This window comes from Mustela lutreola, chromosome 7 (genome assembly GCF_030435805.1).
Source record: "Mustela lutreola isolate mMusLut2 chromosome 7, mMusLut2.pri, whole genome shotgun sequence".
Taxonomy (NCBI): domain Eukaryota; kingdom Metazoa; phylum Chordata; class Mammalia; order Carnivora; family Mustelidae; genus Mustela; species Mustela lutreola.
The window spans coordinates 93,711,611-93,736,217 of record NC_081296.1 but is presented as its reverse complement, the minus strand read 5'-3'; the positions used below and the strand labels follow the sequence as shown (position 1 = coordinate 93,736,217).

Genomic DNA, 24,607 nt, shown 5'->3' with positions numbered 1-24,607 from the left:
TTTATAAATATATGTACATGTATATGTGTGTGTGTGTATATATGTGTATGTATATGTGCGTGTGTGTGTGTGTATATATCAAACATATATACTGCAAACAGTATATATTTATATTTACTTATTTATACACATTATTTTGAGTACAGAAATTCTACTTCTAGATATATGCCCTAGAGCAGGGATCAGTAAACTCTTCTCTGTAACGGTCCAGAGGGTAAATATTTTAAACGTTGCAGGCCATACATTCTCTGGAAGAACAATTCATCCCTGCTGTGGTAATGCAAAAAACAGTAATTGATAATATATAAACAAATGAGAATGGCTGAACTCCAACAAAACCTTATTTATAGACACTAAAATTTGATTTTCTTGTAGTTTTAAGAACTGAATCATTTTTAAAGCTTTTTTAAAATTATGAAATGTCAAACACATGAAGAAAAATGTAAAAATATTAATATGAATACACATGCCCACACCCAGATTTTTAATACTTACTGGGTTGGTTTTGCCAAAGGATAAATCTCTAGAAGAAGGTGGTGAATCTGTGGTACAAAAAATAAAAAATAAAAAATAAAACACTGAGAGTATTTTGTGTGGAAGTTTTCAATATTCAGTGTTTTTAGAAATGTCATTGACTTTTGGTACACATATGAAATATGTAAATAACTTTTATAATAAAATAGCTGGGAGGTTTAAAGAAAATAGGCAAACAGGGCTCCTTGAAAAGTTAGTGCTATACAATAAATGAGTATAAGTATTACTAAAAGGCAGTGACATTTTGAAATGTTCACATACTCAGTGTTAGTTGTTGAATATTTATGGAAATGACTGCCTTGTCTTTTGTCAAAACAAAACAGAATTTCCTTTTTCTCCTTTTATCTCCTCTACCACAATAGCAGGACTCCAGTTTTCGATGAAATTTCATTCATATTTTAATCATTTGGAAGTATCAACAGCTGAAACTTTTTTAAAATATTAAATGTTGTTTGTTTGTACTTGATACATAATGATGTATGTCCAAGATGACAGTAAAAATATGTCTCACAAATATCAAGGGCTTACAATATGCCAACAGTGTGTTCAGTGTTTTACAAATATAATCTCATGTAATCCTTATTTAACCCTGTTACGTACACTTACTACTGTCTCTGTTTTTCACGTGGGGACGTGGAAAGAGCTCAATGTGACGGTAATGTAGATGGGCCCAAAAGGTGAAGTTAGGATGTGGGGTGGCTTGGAGTTTGAGATGAGTCCTCTTTAGCCCAGCGGGAGTCCCTGTCTTTTGTCACTCTGTGAGTACGCTGTCTCAAAAAATGAAAAACATCTGTAAGTCAAATTCTGTCATACGAAGCAGGGAAACATCAAATTTTCTCTTAACATTTCTCAAACTAAATCGGCCCTTACTAGATTTTTGAAACCCTTTGGGTCATAAACACTCCATTGTAATATGTTTTATTGTAATAAGATCTAAGTATTTGCCACAATTCAATTTTACAGCTCTAACTGCACACTTGGAATGTTCACATGTTAAATTATACTAAGCAGGAGGGCTAAGACAATTTAGTATACTCCTGACTGCCATGCACTTGCTAGAACTTAAGGAGATTCTCTTTAAGAAAACACTGTCTCTGAATGCACATCTCAGGAGACCTAGGATTCCCCCAGTAAGGAGGACGCTGTTTCTGATGGTCGCAGAACGCTTCAGCAACTGACCAGTGTCTGGCCATGTGCTCTTGCTTGCCCAGCCCAGAAAGCGCTAGCAGTCTCTGTGAGAGGTCAGGCTGTCACTATTATGTTACTAACAGGTAAATAGGTGTCAGGCTGAGTCAGCACAATTCCACAGGTTTTTTGTTGTTGTTGTTGTTGTTGTTTTTTAAAGATTTTATTTATTTGACAGATTGAGAGAGAGAGAGAGAGAGATCACAAGTAGGCAGAGAGGCAGGCAGGGTCGGAGAGGGAAGCAAGCTCCCCGCTGAGCAGAGAGACTGATGCGGGGCTCCATCCCAGGACCCTGAGATCATGACCTGAAGGCAGAGGCTTAACCCACTGAGCCACCCAGGCGCCCCAATTCCACAGGTTTTAGACCGACAAGTCCTGAACTTGGCTTGCTATCCTAGCTTCTCACTTGAGATACCTGGTCAATGATCTAGTAAGAACAAATGGTCCACTGTGTAGTCAACTATTTTGTGGTATTACAACCCTAAAATTGCAGCAGCTTACAACAACATTTACTCTTTTACATAAAGGAGGCAGTTCAGCGCAGAAGTGTTGAGGACATAAGGAGCCAGGTAGGATTATGTAGGTGGAGCTGGGTCCACCAGCCCAGCTCTGTGGGTCCACTCCTCTGGGAATCCAGACTGAGGAAGCAGCCAGACATAGGGCGTGGTGCTCTTACAGTGAAGGGCAGACAGTCAAGGGGAAATTGAATCACACAAGCTCATTTAAAGCCTCTGCTCAGACATGACTTAACTAATATCCCATGTACACCACCAACTAAAGCAAGTCACAATACCGCGGTCAAAGTTAAGGGGGAAAGGAAGTATACTTCACCTATAAGGAAGATACTGAGAAAATTGTGGCAATGAGCATTCAAAAATTCTTTAGTGGGAGGAAGGTAACAATTGGGAACAATAGTTCAATTTACCATAGTAGGAAAAACATCAAAGAAGGTGTGGAGATAGATATATATATATGATATCTACATGGCACACATGGAATGTTCACATATATAGATATATATGCCATACAGACACAATATAGACACATACATATATTTACATTCACCTATACAATTTATAAAAATTATAGTATCTAATTTTTACTAGGAGAAAAATCAATTTTTCTAAAATTATATCCATTACCTTTATAATATTTTGGGGAAAATCTCAAAGCCCCTTCATCTTACATTTCCACATGGAGGGACTTCAGCATTTCTCAACCTCCTCACTCACTCCTTCTAGGACTGGCAATAACAGGAGCATTTAGAAGTGTCTGGGAATTCACGATGCAGGTTGTCTGGGCTCTCTCCTGCTTAGTAGGAGAGTACGCTCTGATGTATCCTCTTTCATGAGGAAAGAGGTCTGACCTGCCCAGTTGTGCCAGTGACTAGATGGATGGATTTTATTCAGAAGGAATCTAGCAAGCCTACTGTGACCCCATACCTAGTTATATCTTCTGCCCAACTGTTATTAGTAATTCAAGATCCATCCATCTGACTTCTATGTTCATTTTTCAGTTGGTTCCACCTTAAGCAGGGAAGGAGAGTGTTCTTTATTGATCGCCCTCCAAACTCTAGTAATAATAAGAGCAATAATAATAATATAAATATTTATTAAGTACCTACAGCTTAAATATAGGACCTCATCTAATTATCACGATAAGCCTAAAATTGTGAAGTTTACTTTATAGTTGAAGAAACCCAGCCTCAAAAGAGCTATGTGATCCTGCCAAGGTCACCTAGCTAATAAATAGATCGACTGAGTTGCAATAGCAGCTTTTTTGGAAGCCAACACAGATGAGCTCTGTCCCAGCCCAGACTGCTTCCACACATTGTAAAGGTGGAGGAGGAGAGCAGGGGAGACATGAGAAGGCAGAACTTCTGTCAGGTAGTTTTATGTTCTTGGTTTATCTTTCAGCAAATTGTACTCTTAATAATTTAGATATGTTTTAATGTAGAGCTTTATCATCTTGCAAATTTCAGTAATTTACTAAGATAGCTTGGATTTTGTTTGAAGACAAGAGTAAGATAGGGTTTAATTTAAATTAGTGCAAATTTTTATAAATATATCTCTATTTTGATATGAAGGTATTACTAGTCCAGAGAGGAATAATGACCCCTCTGTGAATTTTTGTCCAAGACCTGGACCTTACCATGTTTTCTGCCATGCTTAAGTTCTTCCGTGACTGACTGTTTTCAAATTGTGATAATTAGAGGTGTGACTTCTATCTATATAATTATACAACTCGTGGATTTAGCCAGCATTAGGGTAGAATAATTTTCACCAGTGACAGATAGTGGGATTTTTATTCTTTATCTGATAGTTTGATATTTACCTGGTCCTTTAGAAAGGATATTTATGTAACTTTTTAGGCTTCCTGGTTTTAATTTTGATGACAATATGATATCATGTCTCTTTTTCTTTAAACCCTGAGATTAATAAAACGTATTCCTAGAGACTTCCCATTCACATAAGTGCTATTATCTCAAAATCTTGATATAGGGAAACACCACAGACCTCAATTCCTTCTGCCCTTTTCTCTGTGTTACTTGTCAAACCGTTATTGGAAATGAGCCTCTGACCTTTTTTTCTCCCACACAATTTCTAATAAAGATGCTGCCACACGGCCGTATCCTAGTAACTAGGTTTTACACTGAGAAAGACGATTAAGAAAGAGTCCAAGATAGGGCTGGTTTCGAACATCAGCAAAGGTAATTTGCTAGTCTTGCTCTCTTTTTCAATTTCCTTAATTTAGATGAGTAACTCATCTAAGCTTAATGTTCTTTCTGATAAAAATACTGTCCTATGGACCCAGATTAGCATATTTGCTTTTGATTACCTTGCAGAACTATTTGCTCTCTTTTCTAAAAAGTTCAATAATTCATATAAGGCTCAGAGGAATAAAATCACTATGTGTGGCTGAAAAACTCCCAACTCCCCTGCTGGGGTTAAATGGCAGGCTTCAAAGAATTTTTTAAATAAATAATCAAGAAAGATTCTCCATCTTGCCTCTAACTACGGCGTAAGCAGTTCCTTATTCGTCGGACTTTGCAGAGACCGGGAGCAACAGAAGTTTCACTGGCAGGTAGCGCCCAGCACAAACGCCGGGTCTTCCACCGAGGGCCGACCGGAAGTGCTCTCCAGCAGGCCTTGGTGGGACTGGAGTCCTCCACTTACAATGCGGGGGCTTGCTTTTATACTCCTGAAGTCCCAGCGTACAAAATGTACTCTTTCCAAGCAGATGTGAGCAGAAGAGAGGCAAGAATGTGCAGGCGGGGCGCCTGGGTGGCTCAGTGGGTTCAGCCTCTGCCTTCAGCTCAGGTCGTGATCTCAGGGTCCTGGGATCAAGCCCCACATCGGGCTCTCTGCTCAGCAGGGAGCCTGCCTCCACCCCCCCCACCCCACCCCCCCACCCCCACCCCCCCGCCTGCCTCTCTGCCTACTTGTGATCTCTGTCAAATAAGTAAATAAATCTTTAAGGGGAAAAAAAAAAAAAAAGATTGTTGCAGGCACCCTAGAGAAGAGCCCTCTGTTCTTTGAACTGTAGGCTGGGCACAAGAGAAGTGCGGTAGGAGAGCCCTGGATGGGTGGGTCGCTGTGTTAGGAGATGGCACTTTCTGCTTCCCAGGTCACAGAGGAAGCCAAGCACCTCAACCCAGCCTGAGCCTAGTATGCCTCTCTCCCTTGGGATCAGGAAAGCCATATTCAGGCAGAATGCCGGTAGCTTTTGGTTGTGAACACAAAAGCAGGTTTCTTGAAACCACTCTTCTCTCCTGTCTGCTGCGCTTACCTAAACTTGGACCCTTCATGATGGCGACTCACTGGGCTGGCAGGTCTGCGGGTCCGATCCCACGTGCAGCTGGATTCACTCATCATGAGAATCACACTTCTCCAGGAGAGTCTTCACTGTAATGAGTCTAAAGAAATTTCTCAGAAATGTTAAGTCCTACCTAGAGGCTTACTTTTCAGTGCTTTGGTGGTGCTTGTTCTTCCTCTCAGTGAAATCAGCTTATCCCGCACCAAGGGGACCATGGATGCCGCATTGGTCAGTATTTTAGCTACAGTGGGGTTCCTTACCTAAATGGTTCAGACATCTGCTTCTGTTCTTTCTTCCTTTACTGCAAAAGAGCTCCATATGTCTTGTTTTAGCACAGTATGCTTGCCGCCACAGCAGATTAAACAATGCCAATTGAGAACCATATGGCAAAATATGAAAATCCAAATCAAATTTATATCCCTGTAATGCAAGATTTATTGAATTTTAGTTTCTCACACCCCATCATTATGGGATATCTGCATTCCACCTGTAGTGTGAGTTGTTTCATATTTTTCACTAAGTTGACCCACATTTGTACTCCTGAAAATTAACTTCAAAGGAAGCTACCATAAGTGTAATATGTAAATCATCATAAATGAAAAGTAAATATAGGGGCACCTGCGTGGCTCAGAGGGTTAAGCCTCTGCTTCAGCTCAGGTCATGATCTCAGGGTACTGAGATTGAGCCCTAGATCAGTCTCTCTGCTCAGCAGGGAACCTGTTTCCCCCACCCCTGCCTGTCTCTCTGCCTATTTGTGATCTCTCGCTCTCTCTCTAATAAATAAATAAATACAATCTTTTTAAAAAGTAAATATAAAATAAATATATGATCATTAGAATTTGGAAATTTTCATGCCCCCTGAAAGTCATCTTGCAAACCAACAGTGGTTGCATACCATATTTTGAAAACTTCTGGTGTGCAGACTTAAAATTTACACATTTTTCTAGTAGACAGTAATGCATTTAATTATTTACAAAAATCAGGTATAAACATCCTTATTTTTAGAGATGAGAAACAGGCACATGTTCAAAAAAAAAAAAAGAAAGAAAAAATATATATATAGAGAGAGAGAGTTTTCATGCTGAAAGAGACACTGACATTGATTTTATTTGAGGCCCATTTTTTCTAATTTTTCACAGTAGATGTGTGACTTGCCCAGGATCATTTGTGGTCCAAGAGCCTGAAATTCCAAGGTTCAGGTCTTTTAGAACAGTGCCTCTTTTAATTGTTTCCATGCATACAGTAAAAATAATCCTTCTTGTGACTGTCCACATTTTGGTTGCACTAAAAATGTGTCAAAATTATATATGCGAATTGATGATTGAACAATGAAAAATAATTCCTCAAAACATAAAAATTTTATTTGGTAAGGCAGGTGTTACTTTTCTTTCCATTCGGCAGATTAAAAAAATCATGCATTTAAATAATGTGTCCCAAGTCAAACATGTTTCTATAAAACTAGAAACAAAAAAAAGTTAAAATTTTTATAAGACTCAAGTGGGATTTTAAGATAACGCTTTATAAATTACATTAGAAGACAGCACCATTTTGAAATTCCTCCTAGTAAAAAATATATTAAATTATATAAACAATTTAATTGGAATAAAATGCCTTAATGATTTCTTCATGAAATTAATGAAGAGGTAAATTGTAATCATCCAAAGCAAATAGTGAACCTAAAATTTCAGATAAGACAACACTCAGTTTACTAATCAAAAGGAATAAAAAGGTATTACGTAGATGTTCAACAAAAATATCCAAAAGATAAGAAAAAAAAAAAGACTGGCATGATTACTATGCCATTAAACATCACATTAATTCATGCTACAAATAAATAGGTTTTTAACAAATGACTGTGGCCTCCACGCTAATTTAATTTACTTCTAAATATAAATGTAATATGGGAATTTACAATCTCTAAGTGAGAGAGAAGAAGAGCAAATCAATATTGCTCCCGCACGCCCTCTTCCACCCTCCTTTTGCTTACTCCGACTTTGCATTTCCATTCCCCAGAGGTCATCACTGTTGAGCTGCTTTTTACACTCTTACTGAAAATTTTGTTGAATATTCATATTCTTTGTTTTTAGCCAAATAGGATCTGAAAATATTTAGAGCCGCACTACTCTAAGACACTTTTTCTTGAACCCAGATATCTTTCCATGTCATCCTTTACCAATCTTTTATATTCTCTTAATGGTAGCAAGTGTTCTGTTGAAGGTGTGTGCAACCATGTATATCAGGGGTTGACAAATACTTTTTCTGCAAAGGGCCATATTTCAGGCTTTGTGAGCTATATGATCTTTCTCACAGGTACTCAGCTCTGCCATATACAATATATAATTGATGGGCATGGCTGTGTCCTAATAAAACTACAGAAACAGGCTGCAGACTGGATTTGGCCCAAAGGTCATAGTTTACTGAATCTTGACTTATATCATCCGTCATGTAATGCTAGAAACAATTATTTCTTGTTTGTTGCCCATGAAGACAAGTGCTGTTATGGAACTCTACAATGCACATACATTTGTTTAGTCAGGGTAAAAAGGATCCACTACCGAGTATTTAAATATTGCCTTAAAAGCAAGAAGACAATCTCGTATATTCTGGCTTCTTTCCATCAACTCTATGGAGTCTACCCATGGGCAAATGGATATTTTCTGTCTGGGCCCATTTATTTTCTGGGTCTGGCCCCCTACCCACCCTTACAGTGGTGAAGTGAAAAATGCAGAGGCTCAGATCTATTATTGCATCTATTCTCCACCTCCCCTGTCTTGTGTTATCTAGAGATTAGTGACAGGGCTCTGCCCTTTTGGGAGAGAATTGTTTTAACTCAAAGGATACATGTAAATAGAAACACCTAGAGAAAAACCAAATGGAGAGTAATGAAATGCCTGTCTTTTTCTCTTTTTTTTTCTTTTTCCTTTTTGTCTTTTTGCTTTCTTTCTTTCTTTTTCTTTTCCTGAGACTCTTTTTGGCTAGTTGAGCTTATCAGCAGAATAGTACCAGACAACAGGAAGTTTCCAGGATCAGCTTTTAGCATTTAATTAAAGACCTCAAGGATACTTTCTATTAGCTGCTTCAAAGGATAGAAAAGTTACTACTCTCAACTGTGGGTAATTTGGAAAAACATCAGAACATCAGATCAAGTGTTATCACAGAGGATAGTGGACACAATTTCTTCCTCTTCCTTGAGTTAAATGCTTATACACTGTCTGGCAAAACACGGAGTTAAGCAGGAGCCTCTGTTCCTGCCCCTTTACAAATGTCTCACAATCAGTCCATGCAGATATAAGAATTTTAACTCCTTTTTCTTTTCTTTTCTTTTTTTTTTTTTTTTTTTTTTTTTGTTTAAGGACTTTATTTATCTATTTGACAGAGACAGCAAGAGAGAGGAAGAGCGAGTGGGCACAAGCAGGGGGAGCAACAGAGGGGGAGGGAGAAGTTGGCTCTCCACTGAACAAGGAGCCCAGTGCGGGGTTTGATCCCAGGACCCTGGGACCATGACCTGAGCCAAAGGTAGACGCTTATCAACTGAGCCCCCCAGGTGCTCCTCCTTTTTCTTTCTTTATCACTGAAGTGCCTATTTGAAATATTATTACCGGTGACAATATCTTCATTTCCTTTCTTAACTTGTGCTTAAAAAAATAAAGTTGGGGGCACCTGAGTGGTTCAGTGGGTTAAGCCTCTGCCTTCCACTTGGGTCATGGTCTTGGGGTCCTGCAATTAAGCCCCGCATTGGGCTCTCTGCTCAGCAGGCAGATTGTTGGCCCTCTCTCTCTGCCTGCCTCTCTGCCTGCTTGTGATCTCTCTCTGTGTCATATACATAAATTTAAAAAAAATCTTTAAAAAAATTAAAAAAAAAAAAAAAAAGCTGAGGCAGATGTCCAAGATGGCAGCACAGGAAGATGCTGAACCCGCCTCCTATCATGTACACACCAAATCTATAGCTACTTATGCATCATTGCCATCTGAAAACTAGAAGAACTGCTCTGCAAAACAAAAGATAAAAGGAGCACATTGATTCAGGTAGCAGAGGCAGAGACTTAACCTCACAAAAATAAAACCTGTTCCTGTTCCCCGAGCATCAACACCCAATAGGGAGGGGTCTCACCAGGCAGGCATTTCTCCTGGAGGAGCAAGAGTTGGTGCCCCATATCGGACACTTTGGCCCCTGAAATCTGCACTAGAGAACCAAACCCTCAGAACATGTGGGTTGGAAACCCAACGGAGCAAATGTCCAGGGGTCCGAAAGTACTATTGGAAACTGAGATTTCCCTCCTAGAGGGATCTGTGTTGTCTCACTGGCCCTAAGACCCAATGAGAAAACAGCAGTTTGAAAAGTACCTAGATTATAGATAAGGGAGACTCATTTGCTGATCTGGGAGCATTGACTGGAGGGGCAGGGAATAACTGAGATACTCCCAGGAGATGGAGGCACTAGCAGCCACCACCATTGCCCTTTCCACATAGCCTGCTAGCACCCAGGAGGGTACTGAGCTCAGATGCAGCACCATCTTGCTGCCTTGCTGGGACAGGCAGGCATGAGCTGTCCCAATACTTGTTAAGGCCAGAGAGTGCAGGTGGTTGCAGTTTGCTCCCAGCCTGCATCTGGGACTGGCAAGTGCAAGCAGTCGTGGCATTCTCCAGCTCCCAGCCTAAACCCAGCGTGCATGCATAGACATTACTCGCCCACTTTGTTGTTAAAATTGTTAAATTTTAAATTGTTAAAGCCCAGTAGGCATGAGCAGTCAAGACAATTTCCCATCGCCTTTGTGAGGCCCACAAACATAGCCCACCCATTACACTCTCAAGCTGCCCTGTTAAAGCCAGCGAGCACATCCAATCCACACAAGGGACACCTGATTACCTGGCAGCCAAGTGACCTGGTGTTCTAGAGCTCCATGGGTCTCTAATAATCAGAAAGACAGTTCCTGGCAGGCCAGTAGCCCGAGGGCAACGCGCACAGCTAGCAGTCTGAAATGCAACTCCAAGTTCCTGTGAAAAACACCCTATTTACTAGTCCGGAGCTTTAGCCTGGTTTCAGGTTTCCCAAACATCTAAAGGTTAAGGAGGAGCTTCCCAGAAAGTAAACAGGAAAACACCATCCTTGTGCACAACCTTGGTCTTCTTACAACTCAACAAGACTTCCCAGAGGATGCTTGTACATCCATTGGGAATTCCCCAGGAAAACCTCCAAATCTCCTGGGCTAGAGGCCAGCAGGGATTACACTTGGGCTCCCACAGGGGCTCCCACAGGACTATATATGTTTGTCTGCTTTGAAAGCTGTTCCCTGTGGGTCTGGTTTCCAATCAACCTGTAAGCAGGTGATAAGTGAGACTTTCCCGTTGGGTCACTGACATGTCTTGGCACACCCTCAACCATGAGGATATATCAAGAATAAATCAAGTGGTTTAGACAATCACAAAGGTTTAAGTGACAACCAAAAGGCTTGAACATGGTTGAATAACAAGGATCATCACCTACATAAGGCCACTAAGAGACAGAGAGGTAGCTATTTTGCCTAATGTGTAGGAAAAAACACAAGGAGTCAAGCAAAATGAGGCAACAGAAATATGTTGCAAATGAAAGAACAAGATAAAACATCGGAAAAGGAACTTAATTATACAGAGATAAGTAATCTACTTGATAAGGAATTCACAGTGATGATGTTAAAGATGCTCACTGAATACAGACAGACCAGATAAGGACACATTCAAAGAAAGAATATTATAAGCCAATATCCCTGGTGAACATAGATGCAAAAATCCTCAACAAAATATTAGCAAATCAAATACTGCAATACATCAAAAGGATCATATACCCATAATTAAGTGGGATTTATTCCAGGGATGCAAGGATAATTCAACATCACATATCAATCAACATGATATGCCACATAAACAAAGTGGAAGTTAAAAATTATACAATCATCTCAAAAGAATTTGACTAAATTAAACATCTATTTATCATAAAAGTTCTCAACAAAGTGAGTATAAAGGAAATGTACCTCAACATAACTAAGACCATAAATGACAAACCTACAACTAACATCATATTCAATGGTAAGGAACCGAAAGCTTTTCTTCTAAGATCAGAAAAAAGACTAGGATACTTACTATTCCCATACTATGTTTATTTAACATGGTACTGGGAAGTCCTAGCCATAAAAATTAGGCAAGAAAGAGAAACAAAAGGCATAAAAATCAGAAAAGAAGAAATAAAACAGCTATTATTTGCAGATGATATGATACTATACACACAGAAAACCCTAAAGACTCCACCAAAAACCATTCAGTAAAGTTGCAGGATACAAAAGTAGTATACAAAAATCTGCTACATTTCTATACATTAATAATAAACTATCAGGGAAAAAAATCAAGAAAATAATTCTATTTATAATTGGATCAAAAAGAATAAAATATCTAGGAATAAGTTTAACAAAGAAGGTAAAAGACCTATACATTGAAAACTATAAGACACTGATGAAAGAAATTGAAGATGATACAATTAAATGGAAAGATATTCAGTGCTCATGGATTCGAAGAATTAATATTGTTAAAATATCCATACTACCCAACACAATCGACAGATGCAATACAATCCCTATAAAAATTGCAATGACATTTTTCACAAATGAAAACAAGTAATTCTAAAATTTGTATGGAACTACAAAAGTCAAAACAATCTTGAGAAGAACGAATGAAGCCAGAAATATCATGCTCTTATCCCAAACTATACTATCAGCTATAGCCATCAAAACAGTATGGTATTGCTATAAAGACAGACACATAGATCAATGGAACAGAATAGAAGGTGAAGAAATCAACCCATACATAGATGATCAATTAATTTACGGCAAAGGAAGCAAGAATACACAATGAGGAAAGAAATGTCTCTTCAATAAATGGTGTTGAGAAACTTGGACAGCTATAAGCAAGAATGAAACTGGACTACTTTCTTCTATCATATGTAAAAACCAATTCAAAATGGATTAAAGACTTAAATGTATGACCTGAAACCATAAAATTCCTAGAAGAAAACAATAAGTTCCTTGATATCTTTCTTAGCATGCTTTTTTTAATTGAAATATAATTGACACACAAAGTTATGTTAATGTTTACAACACACTGATTCAACAATTCTATGTTACAAAATGCTCACCACTTTAAGTGTAGTCACCATCTGCCACCATACAATATTACGATATTATTGGCTGTATTCCCTATGCCATTATTTTTCCTCTCCATAAATTATTCATTTTATAACTGCTAAGTTTGAACCTTTTAATCTCCTTCATCTATGTCACTCATCCCTTCATCCACCTCCTGTCTGGCAACCACCAGTTTGTTTTCTATATTGAAGAGTTTGTTTGGGTTTTGATCATCTATTTTATTTTTTTAGATTTCACATATAGGTGAAATCATACTGTATTTGTCTCTGTCTGATTTATTTTGCTTAGCATAATACCCTCTAGGTCCATCCATGTGGCCATAAATGGCAAGATTTCATTCTTTTTTTAATGGTTTAATAATATTCCATTGAGTATATGTACCACAGAGGTAGGGATGGTGGGGGGCTGTTAAAATAGGTGAAGAGGATTAGAAATATAAACTTCCCATTTTAAAATAAATAAGCAATGAGGATATAATGTACAGCATGGAGAATATAGTCAATAATATTATATTAATCTTATCAGGTGAAAGATGATGACTGGACTTACTAGGGTGATCATTTCCCAATGTATGTAAACCTCAAATCAGTAGAGTATACAGCAAAACTAATATAATATTGTATGTCAATTATACCTCAGTAAATTAAATAAATACAAGAACAACCAAAAAATAGCAAAATAAAGTCCTGTGTGCATCATGGCATCAGACAATGAGGCTTAGGTTTTTGAATAAATATCTTTGTGTTTGAAATTTATTGAGTTTATGATTGACTGTCTTACCTTTAGACTCACCACCTGAACTAGGTCCCAAAATAACAAAGGAGATATAAACACCATGAAGAATTACTAATATGGCAGTTAAAATGAATCTGGGTTTGAAATTTAACTTGACTGAAATCAATTCAGGCTCATTAGACTCTGGCAATGTCATGGTTTGCGTGGCTGTCACTTCTGTCATGAGCTAGCTTATCTCAACCAATGGCATCTGGCATATCCTACCTGATAAAAAAGAAAAGGTTAGGGGCACCTGGGTGGCTCAGTGGGTTAAGCCTCTGCCTTCGACTCAGATCATGATCCCAGGGTCCTGGGATCAAGCCCTGCATCGGGCTCTCTGCTCAGCAGGGAGCCTGCTTCCCCCTCTCTCTCTCTCTGCCTGCCTCTCTGCCTACTTGCGATCTCTGTCTGTCAAATAAATAAATAAATAAATAAAATCTTTAAAAAAGAAAAGAAAAGGTTATAGCCCTTTCAGTGTTTGTCCTCTCTGAGCCCCTCCCACTTATCTGGGAAATGCCTTTCTTTTCTCTCTAGTGTCTCACCCCCTTTTCCACAGCAAGTCTATGAAACCCAAGGATATTTATTCAAATTAAGAGTGTCAGTCCTGATTATTAGTGATTCAGAGAAAAGACATCAAAGAATCTCATCGGTTCCCTGCAATGAATCCTTCTTAATCATGTTTGCTGCTAATGCTGCCCAAAATCATGGAATCTGGTATAACTTCAGTGATCCAGGTATGATCTGGTGGCACTTTCTCAGAAGAGCACAGAAAAAAGAAGTTTCTCTCTCCAGTATTATAATTACCTCAGGCCTCCCCACACAAAGCTATAGGAAATTGGAGAAAGTCTCTCTGGGAGATGACCCTTTTACGTTAAAACCTTGCAATTAGCATCCAAGAGAAATCAAGTAGAAAACCACCACCAAGGAAAAGATGGTAGGCCAGTTTGGATAGCCTAGAATAGGACACCCTACTGTGCTGGCACGGCTGACTTTGCTAGTGCCTCCTGCTCAGAACCTGTATGTGCTTATCCAGAAAACCACAAAACCACAAAGGGCTTTTTCAGTAAGTCCCCATGTTGACCCAAGAAACTCATTTTGGATATGGACTGGAAACATCTAGTTTGAAAATGGATACATAGACACACATACACACACACACACACACACACACCATTGTTTATTATGTGGAACTGTTCCACCCAAACTGCCACAAAGTAGCTGACCCCAACGTCACCTAGAACTGGCTGCAGGTGATGAAACCACCCCTTCTGGCTGCTTTCTACAGAATAGAAACCCATAATCAAGGTGTTTGACAATAGCTTATCACCCATCTTTCTTTGTGCCATATAAAATAGGAACAAGGAATTAAAAGTCCAGAACAGTCAGGGGTAGGATCCTTGCCTTACATCTATTTTACCAAAAGAAACTACTCAAATGGTCTTCCCCAAACAAAAAGGTTTTCTCCAGAGTATCCTCAGTTCCCTGCTCTCTAGAAACTTTTATGACAGCATCTCGAACTAAATACATACGTATTTTTGAAAGTTCCACATCTCTAGGGATTCCATTACACAATAAAGTTGTGCAGTTATATAGCTGTCTATCTGAGCAGACTAGCAGAGCAGAAACTAAAATTTCTGTTACTGAGTTGGTTTATCACTCTTTTTAGGTCAACAGTACACAATGAACAAACTCTAGGATATTTGTTTGTTTTGGAAATACTGAGAAAGTAAATATAAGCTTTCTGCTTTGTATGGAAAGTTTAGCTAATAGATTTCTAAATTTTCTTCTGACCAGTAACCTCAGCAGTGATCCAATCTATGCCCCTCCTGCTCATCCTCACCTTGAGTGACCTTAATAGTATCTCCTACAAGGTGTCTTCCAGTGAGAGCCTGGACCATTTTAAACAGTTATGTTCAAAAACTTCGCTTACCTGGAGCCCAGATATGTCTCTTTTTGATATCTACATCTGTCTTTGTCCTCAATTTTTGGGTTCATCCAAAATAAGTCTAATCTCACTCTCAGGCCATAGCCATTTGAATATTGACAGCCAGCTACTAGGTTCTTCATAAGCTTTCCTTCTCCGGGTCGAATATCTGATTGTTTCAACTAATCGTCTCATTATATGTTATAAAGGGACTTCATCATCTTTTTCTGCTCTTTTACCAGTGTTCAAAGATAAATGGAGGCATATTAAAAATTTTAAGGGCTTATTCAGGCAAAAATTAATTGGAATCAAGCAGCACAAAACCAGAAGTGAGTAGGAGCACTCTACCAGCAGGAGTCGGGGAAAAGACTTCTGTGGAGAGAGTACAGAAGCAAAGACAGGAAGGTATCTGATTGGTTATAGCTTAAAGCCTAGTTAGCTGTTTGTACCTGGTTGTCCTCAACCCTTGAGGCATTTATTGGCTTAGATTTTGGTTTGCTTACATAGGCCACCATGGCACTAGAGTTACATCAATTGAACGGCCTCCTTGTTTAATTAATTTAACACCAGACACACTTCAGGGGAGCACAAACATCCTTAGTTGCAGGAACACTGCATTAGGATATTCCATATAATTGATCATAATACTAATGCTGATGATAACAGCAAACAGTAATGTGTACCAACTACATGCAAGGACAGCTCTGAGTGATTTCCACGCCCTAACTCTCTTACTACCTCAATAATCCTAATGTAAGGCTGGGTTATCCATCTTCCCATGCTGTTTGCTATCAATATCCTAAATAGATATAGGATATATATATTCTGTATAGCTGTTTGCTATACAAACATTCTTGAAAACATAGTCCATCAAAAAAGTTGATGTAAGATGTGCAGAAATGCTGTGGACAATTGTCTCCCAAGAAATACCAAGAGGAAAACACCATGATCTTAACCTACTATCCATCTAAGAGGGAAACAAACTAGAATATAATTATAAAACACAATGAGAATTTCTATAATATGGGTAACACTAACAAGATGCAGAAATGTATAAAAGAAGACACCAATGACTGGTTGAGATTCTGAGCTCACTGAAGGTGGCAAACATGCTTTCTCATGATTGGTGTCTGTTAAGTTTTCTAGAATTTAATAAGTTCATAAGAACATTTGCAAAAATAGGAAGGAAGGCAGGGTAGGATACCTCATGACCATAAAATTTACCTGCATGAGAAGGACATGAACTATTTTGTGCAGTAAAAATTTGAGTTCTAATGATTTTAAACCTTGGCAGGATGATGATGGAAATATTTGCAAAACAGCCTTAAAAAGTCAAATGACCTAAAATTAAAAAAAAAAAAAAAAAGCCAAATGACCTTTTTATTTTTCTCATTTCTTTTATAGCAAATGACAAAGCCCAGGAACTGGAACACCTATACATCATGCTTGATATTCAGGTTAATATATTTAAATAGTTACTGCATTTCAGAAACATTTTCAGATGAGTAATTGTAAATATACACATGAAACATGCATTTACTCAATCTGCTGCTTTATCTAGAAGGTCCTTAAAGCTCATGTGCCTCTTTAGCACTGAATGTGTGGTTTTTGCTCTAAGCAATCTCGTTCTGTAAGTTTCAAGTTAAATCTATTGTTATATCATATTTTCTCCCATACTCTATGCTCCACAAAAGAGGTAGAATGTAGAGTAATATCTCTGACTCACTGAGTTTCAGTCTTGGACACTCCAGAAAACTATGAGTAAAGGTACTTCTGTCAGACTAGAGAAGGACCAGCTGTATTCATGATATATAGTAAGATATAAAAAATAAAAGATATGAAAGGACCACAGGGACAAAAATGAAAGTTCAAAATCCTCTCTACAACCTTTTGAACCCCAAGAATACTTTAAGATTCTATCTAGGAAAGAGAACTCAGAGACTGAGAAAGCCTATCTTCTAAATCATTCATTACTCTTTCCTTTTAAACACAGAGGGTTTGTGTTTCTTGTTATTGAACATATTTGACAGAGGACATTTAAAAAAAAAAAATCTTCTTCCTGTGTGGGCCAATAGCATCTACACACACCACTGAAGCTAGTCCACAGCCTTACCTCTTCTCTACTCTCTCCTCCGTATCTGTCTCATTCCCATCAATGACTAAGCTTCAACTTGATGAAGCAAACAGGGACCACTGGGCATGAGCCCAATTCAGCTGAACAAATGATTATTGTATGCCTACCACATGCATTAATATACTGACTACAGGCCTTCTCATCCCCATGGCTCCGTCCACCTAAACACTTATCCACATCCATACCCTCTTTACTCTCTGAGTCTGAGCTTACTTGAGACTAAGCCTTCAGACAGAACTCTTAATTATAACCTTCCCTCATTCTTCACATCCCTTGTTTATAACTCTGTCTGATTTTACTTTATAAACCTCTTACTTTTTATTGGCTGGGTTCAAAAGTGGGCAGAACTACAGATGAGACAAGAATGACAGAATATTGACAAATGTTGAAGCTGCGTGATGAGTTCAGGGAGGTTAATTCTACCACTTGCTCATTTTGTATATATTTGAAATTTTCCATTTTAAAAGGCTTAAAAAAGAGTTATGCCAAGCAGAAAGCAGAGAACTGTTTAGGTACTATAGAACTCTTTTCTCTTGCGTGACTCTGGTCATTTTTAATGTAAATAAACAAAATTTTTTCCATACCTGCACTGCTTCCTTATTGAGGCTGATGTTAATTCTGGGCATAAGAGAAAAATCTGAGAGGAAGCAGAGTATCTAAATCAACACATATCTATTTAGGCCTCACCCTTGTTAAAAATCCCTTGTTGGCTCTTTGAGGAAAAGTTCAAACTCTTTAAAATGGCATTCATGACTTCACAACTTCCCACCTTATCTCACTTATCTTCAGCTTTCTCTCCCTCAATATTTGCCCATATCATTCAGCATGAGCACATCAACTACTTCCATGTCAGTGAACTTGCCATGAACTCTTACACCTACTTAACCTTATATATACTACTCTCCTCTACCTGGAGAGACATCCTTTGCCCTCCAGGTCTCCCTTCATCACTGTGCCAAAATACAGCCGCACCTGGACTGCCTTGCCCATCTCACACTGGATCACCCCTCTTGGTTACTCGTAAGCTTCCCCCATACATTGCGAGCAGCTTGGTGGCCGCGTCTGTGCCTCATTTACCTTCCTCGTCTCAGCACCAGCCTCATGATTACAACTCAGTAGATGTTAAAATTTTTGCTGAATTAATGCATGAACAAATATAAACAAAATCCTAAAGGCATAGGCATATCATATAGAAATATATATGCTAAAGACAAAAGTGTATTGTGTAAAAACATAAATATATGTTACGTCTGATAAAATTAAGAAGCACCAGAAAGTTTCCTGGTGACTAATTTGAATACAAAAGAATCTCCTGGTGCTTAATAAGACACTATTTTAGGGGACATGGTGATGATTGAAGCAGACAATGTCCCCGAGCTCACATAGCTTTCATTCTATTTAAGGTATATAGATAATTAGCAACTACAGAATATAATGTCAGGTAGTGATAAGTGTTATGAAAAAAAAACTCAAGGCAAGATCAGGGTTGACAGGGGTGATAGATTACATAAGGAGGTGAGTATAAGCTTCTCTGGGGAGCTATTATTTGAATAGAAACCTGAATGAAGAGAAGTAACAAGCCAGATGATAATCAGGAGGAAAAGCAGTCACAATACAGGGCCCCAAAATCAAAAAGGCACAGAATTGGGAATTTCAGTAACTAAGAATCCTTGTGCCAAATCCTGAAATTCTACCTCCAGAAAGATATATCCTTTGGGGTCCTACAGGCTTTTCTTTCTTTACCATTTTTCTATTAATAAGCAAACATGGCTGGGAGCAGTGACATTTCAAGTGGGGATTAATTAACAACCTGCAGAGAATAAAACAAGCGTGGGAGGGTGAGGTGCATCGGAGAACAGGTCCCTGAAAGGGAGAACCAGCATGCAGCGAGCCATGCCCAGGTCGCTGTGGTACCTATACTGGCCCTAGAGAGAGACGATGGAATGATGAGATAACCTGCGAACAGGTGAGATGGGAAACAAGGTGATGTTGCTGTGTTCTGTCCTCCCAGTTGTGCACACCTCATCTCCTCTCCCCATTTTGTCCAATTAGAAAGCTTCCTCTAAACAACATCAGGTCAGTGACGAGAAGGACTGTCATCTCTGAGATGCTATCAGTCACTCTAAAGAAAATAGAAAAATCAATTTTGTTTGACTTTGAGCAAATGACCCTGCTCTGGCAAGGCAGAAAAATGTGGTCCTTGGGAGTCCAGGCAGCTGTTGAGTTCATAGCAATGACTTTGCCACAGATACTTCTTAGCAGTGGCAGCAACTCACAGGATGGCCAGGAATACAGGCTCCAGAGGCCAAAATCACTCACCCTGTGAAAGGAAAAACACTTTCAGACACTTGGAAAAATCAACAGAGTGGGAAGAACAAGATAAAGAAGATGAGGGCTCTAGCCAACAACAGGGACATCGGGACATCAGCTAGGAAAACGCATCGTGGACGGAAGGTAGTTTATCACGCCCACAGGTGCAATGGTCCAATTAAGGTTTGCACCCCTTCTGTGACCAGAAAGAGCCGTAACATCCAGAGTCCCACCACAAACAAAGCACTCGATAATGCCCAAAGTGTCTTCTGCCCATCCGATCTGACTTAATCCTGATGAGCACCCACTCGGGTTATCAGGCACAGTTCTTAGATAAGAAAACTGTGGCTCAAAGCCACATCCACAAGGGGTAGTGCAAAAGCAGGCACCTGGGTTACATCCTCTGGAATGTGATCACACAGACTGGAGAACTCTCCACTTTGCTACTCAGTTTGCAAACTATCCACCCCCCCCACCCCGCCCCGCCCCGCCCCTCCCCCCCCCCCCTGCACTAACTGGTTCACCCACAACCCCTGCTGTGTTTCTTTCCTGCCCGCCTGGCAGGACGTGCTGAGAACTAGAGCAGAAGCATCAGGCTGCCTGGTCCCTGAGACATGGGGTCTGTTATTTAACCTTGCTGCGTTTCTCCCTCCCGGTCTGCAAATGAGGATTTTGGTACTCGGAGTCCTTGAATTAATGCTGGTCCCATAGCGACAGCTCCACATACTTGGCTATTGGGATCATATTCTTTTCCCCATCGTTTTCACACGTCCTCATATGGTCATATGACTGGTTCTGCTTTGTCAAATCCTCCTCTTCTTGCCCCCCCTTTCTGCCCCAAACTGCCCCCTGCGAAATCATACAACCTCCCCCTTAGCAACAACCCACTCTCTTCTTCCTCCCTTTCTATTGAAAGACCCGCGGATCCCCTTACCCAAGAATCCAACACTGCCACTGGATGCAATCAGCAAGAGGTTCTTTATTGTTACGCAGGCGCCTGCGGGTGGTCAGCAGCTCCTGCTAGCTGAGCACACCCGGCTGGGGTGGTGCCGGGTTTTTATAGACAGGTACAAACAAGTTTTGGGTGGGGCGCAACTGATTGGTTGACAGTTAGAACTTTTGAAAAAGGCATACGTGGAGTTTGCTGATTGGCTTTGGGGACCCGCGCGCAAAGAGAGAGGCGGGAAGGGGGTACAAGCTGATTGGTTCTGAGGGCCCGCGCGCGGGAGGAGAGAGGCAGGGAGGGGGAACAAGAAGGGGGAAAGTAGGAATGCCATCATGGCGTCTTCTATTATTTCTATAAGCCAAGCAGTTACAGAAGGGCAAAAGAGCGATTAATAAGCAATTAATAACCTAATTAATAACCTGGTCCATACCTAAAAGCCAGCGGTTTACAGAAAAGCAAACAAGCGGTTAGTTATCCTATCTATCTTCTAGGGGAGGGGTCTTTCATTCCCCCCTTTTTCTTTATCATGGATAGAATCTTATATCCATTCGTCCTGTTCTTGCACTAAGTGGGGTGCAAGGGGCCAGCTTTTGCTTTCTCCTCAGCCAGCCTCCTGCTCCTTTATTTCCCCCTGAACAATCTTGACCCTGAAATCTTTAAGGGGGTTGAAGGTGGAAGGTCTCATCTTCTATAAATTCTTCGTGCTGAATAGGGGCGTAGAGCTGTCCCTACCTGCTCCGGTCAATATTGATCAGGGTAGGAACATAAGGGAGTTACAAAGGTGGAGGCAGCCGAATCCAGCGCTGACAGCGAAGAGGCGTCCTCACGCGCGAAAAGGATCGTCTGCTGTGGTGTAGTCATTGTAGCAATGGAGTCTCGGCACCAAGTAGAGAAACATGGAACAAAGCAACATATTAAGATTAATAAGGCGATAAGAATAAGAAGCCCGAAAAGGAGATTCGGCCATAGTCCTCCTTCAAATTAGGAACTTAACCATTTACTGAGAGAGAGAGAGGGATCTTGTAGAGCCTTAATCTGGGCATTTATATCCTTTATTATTCCTGTGACATTTTTGCGATAGTCTGGGATGTACACGCAACATTCTGTTTTGATGATTGCACATGTGCCACCCTGGGCTGCTGTCAGGACATCTAAAGCCATCCTATTTTGTAGGACTGCCTTGCGTATTTGTGAGACTTTGGTATTAAGGAGGGAGATGCCATTTAGTGGATCATTGAGTGCCTTTGTAGTATATTTATTAAGGGCTTCTACATGCCACATGACATCCTCTAGTCCCGCAGATGTCATTCATATTTTAACAGGGGCATCTTAAATCTGGCCAGATAGAGTAAGCAAGATCAATAACCTTTTTTGCTCTATAGAGAAAGAAGTACAGTGGTCAGGTTCAGGCATACAGGTAACTAGGTTTAAAGTTTGACAAATTTTAAGTATTAATTCTGGCATATCTAAAAGTATAGTTCAATACTTAATTAGTTGGTTTCTATTATCCATTGGTGGCCTTTGCCTTCTAAGACAAATCTGGACCTGATGTGACATCATTACAGTCAAGGACTGTCCCATAGTGAGCTTTGAGGCTCTTTTATAGGAGGGCTGTTCTATGCTTAGCTAAAGCATCTGTTTGCAATTGCACCTCAACAGAGGTGGCCTCTAGGATAAATATGACAAAGGGATGAAACCAAGAAGACGACCTTTGAGTGGTCCAGCCTTAACAATATCCTGATTACAGAGGATCACTGGCAAGTGAGAAAACTTGTCAAGAGATAAGGGGAGTCCCCCATGGATCATCCAATCCACTCATAAAGAAAGTGGGGTCATCCATTATCTCCACAAGTCCATAGTTAATCCTATGGAGTGCGATAGGTTGGCTTTTAGGCAATTTCATTATTCCAGTTGTTTAATCATGTGCTGTGGGGTCTGCTAATATCCCCACAAAACAGTAAGTCCGACTAAAGAAGCTATTGTGCAACTTCTCTGAAGTTTACCTCAAATTGTTTAGCTTAGGTAAACAAACATTTAAAGACAATCAAATCTAGAATTTAACATCCATAAAGGTGTGTTACTAAAACAATTTTTCTCTCTAAAATAACCCTCATTTACTGAGATAGCCAAATCAGGACTAATTCACTTGTTAAACAAGTCCAGTTTTAACAAACTTGGCCCATTATTTACATAAGCTCAGCAAGAACAGTTGAGTGTGATCATATAGATCTTTTAGAATCTGCTTTGCTGGAACTTTGTATAAGGAATCTCTAGGTTGAACTTTTAGTAGCCTCTCCAGGCCAGAAGCCAAGCCCTGTACTTGCCATGAGGCATGCCTGCAATACCTTTGGGCGAATTCCTCTTCCCGAGACTGCACCTACCAAGGAGTGACATTCTTTACTCACCTGGTGGGGCTGCTGGGAACTCTGTAAGCAAGGTATCAGGCCAACAGTCCCAAGGGGCTTTATGGCTCCAGGTTTCATAAAGTCAACCTTAGTTCCTTAAAGCTGTCTGGTCATATCTGAGTCTTTTCAAATATGACATCCCAGTCAAAGCCTTGGTAAAATAACCCGCGTTTCCAATTCTTTCCTGTTAAAGGAGAACAGATTCTTATTGAACTTATGCAAATGACTGATTGCCATGGAAGAAAGAATACTTACTAAGACCTTTTGGTTTCAGAGGGTTCAGATAGAGAGAAAAGGTGAATGCTTTGAGCACTTTTACAAATGAGCACTTTTACATCTCTATAAGTTACAGATAACTAGGAGGGAGTATCCCTAGTCTATAAGAGCAAACAGTAGAGAGAACCAGCAATGTTTAAAGTAAGACAAAACATTAAGAGACACAACACTATAATCTTTTAGTTCATTTAGTCCCATGTTACTAATTCTGGTGAATGCGGCTTTAGTCCGTTTTGGAAATTCTTATCCATTTCAGTTTTAGGATTTTCAAGTATATCAAATATCTGTATTTGTCCTGAAAGTCCTTTATAGGAATCTCCTTGAAGATAAAACTCATTTTACCAGAGAATTAAAACAATTATAAATGACAAAAACTCAGAATGGATATGGTTAGAGCTAAAGAGACACAGGAGTTTACAATTTAGCTGCAAGGAAATCAGGTTACTTCTGTGACACATAACATTTCCATAATTACAATATCAAGCGATGATCTCTCAAAACATTAAAACTTTAGGAAGTGCGTAGAATCTCTAGAATAGTTATAGCATTTTCCCAAATGTAACCCAAGGTTTATCATTGGTTCAGTAGTACTTCATGAGCAACTTCACATACCAAGGAAAAGCCTGAGTTAAAGAGATTTACAATTTAAATCTTGTCAACATTTGCTAGAATCTTATGAAGTTTTAAAGCACATGCCTAAATATAATTAGGGATGTTAAACACCTGATAAACAAAACATAGAAACTGGTTTTTCTGGGCAGGCAAAGAGAAAACCATTTACATTTTCTTAACAGATCAATTGATCTAAGAAAACATTGTCCTTTTGAACAGAGACAATTTCAGTCTTGTACCAATGTACCTTTAAAACCCACTCATTTCAATCTTAATCCATTCTTGACCATAGCTAAAATTCCTTTTCTGAAGATTTCCCTTCACAAACCTTCTACAACTTTCCTTTGCATTCAGGTTTTGTCCCAAGCCATTTCCTTCTAAACAACCATCTCATTTAGGACAAAATTACCTTCCTTTACCTTCAACAAAATGTATTCCCATTCTTTCTTACATATCTCCTACTTTCCCACATACAGAGTTTCCCTTTATTTCCATCAGTCTTAGTTACACTAAGCAGAA

At 39.5% G+C, this 24,607-nt stretch overlaps 1 long non-coding RNA gene across 1 annotated transcript in view; it reads right to left on the bottom strand.

Moving 5' to 3' along the window:
- Nucleotides 1–244: 244 nt before the first annotated feature.
- The window catches only part of LOC131836492 (uncharacterized), a 43,154-nt gene continuing 18,791 nt past the window's right edge, over nucleotides 245–24,607 (bottom strand). Inside the window, exons 7-10 of the long non-coding RNA XR_009355641.1 lie at nucleotides 5,796–5,955; nucleotides 5,509–5,635; nucleotides 1,135–1,301; nucleotides 245–542 (exon numbers count right to left, since the gene is read on the bottom strand). This is a non-coding gene — a long non-coding RNA (uncharacterized LOC131836492). The remainder of the gene's footprint in view (nucleotides 543–1,134; nucleotides 1,302–5,508; nucleotides 5,636–5,795; nucleotides 5,956–24,607) is intronic.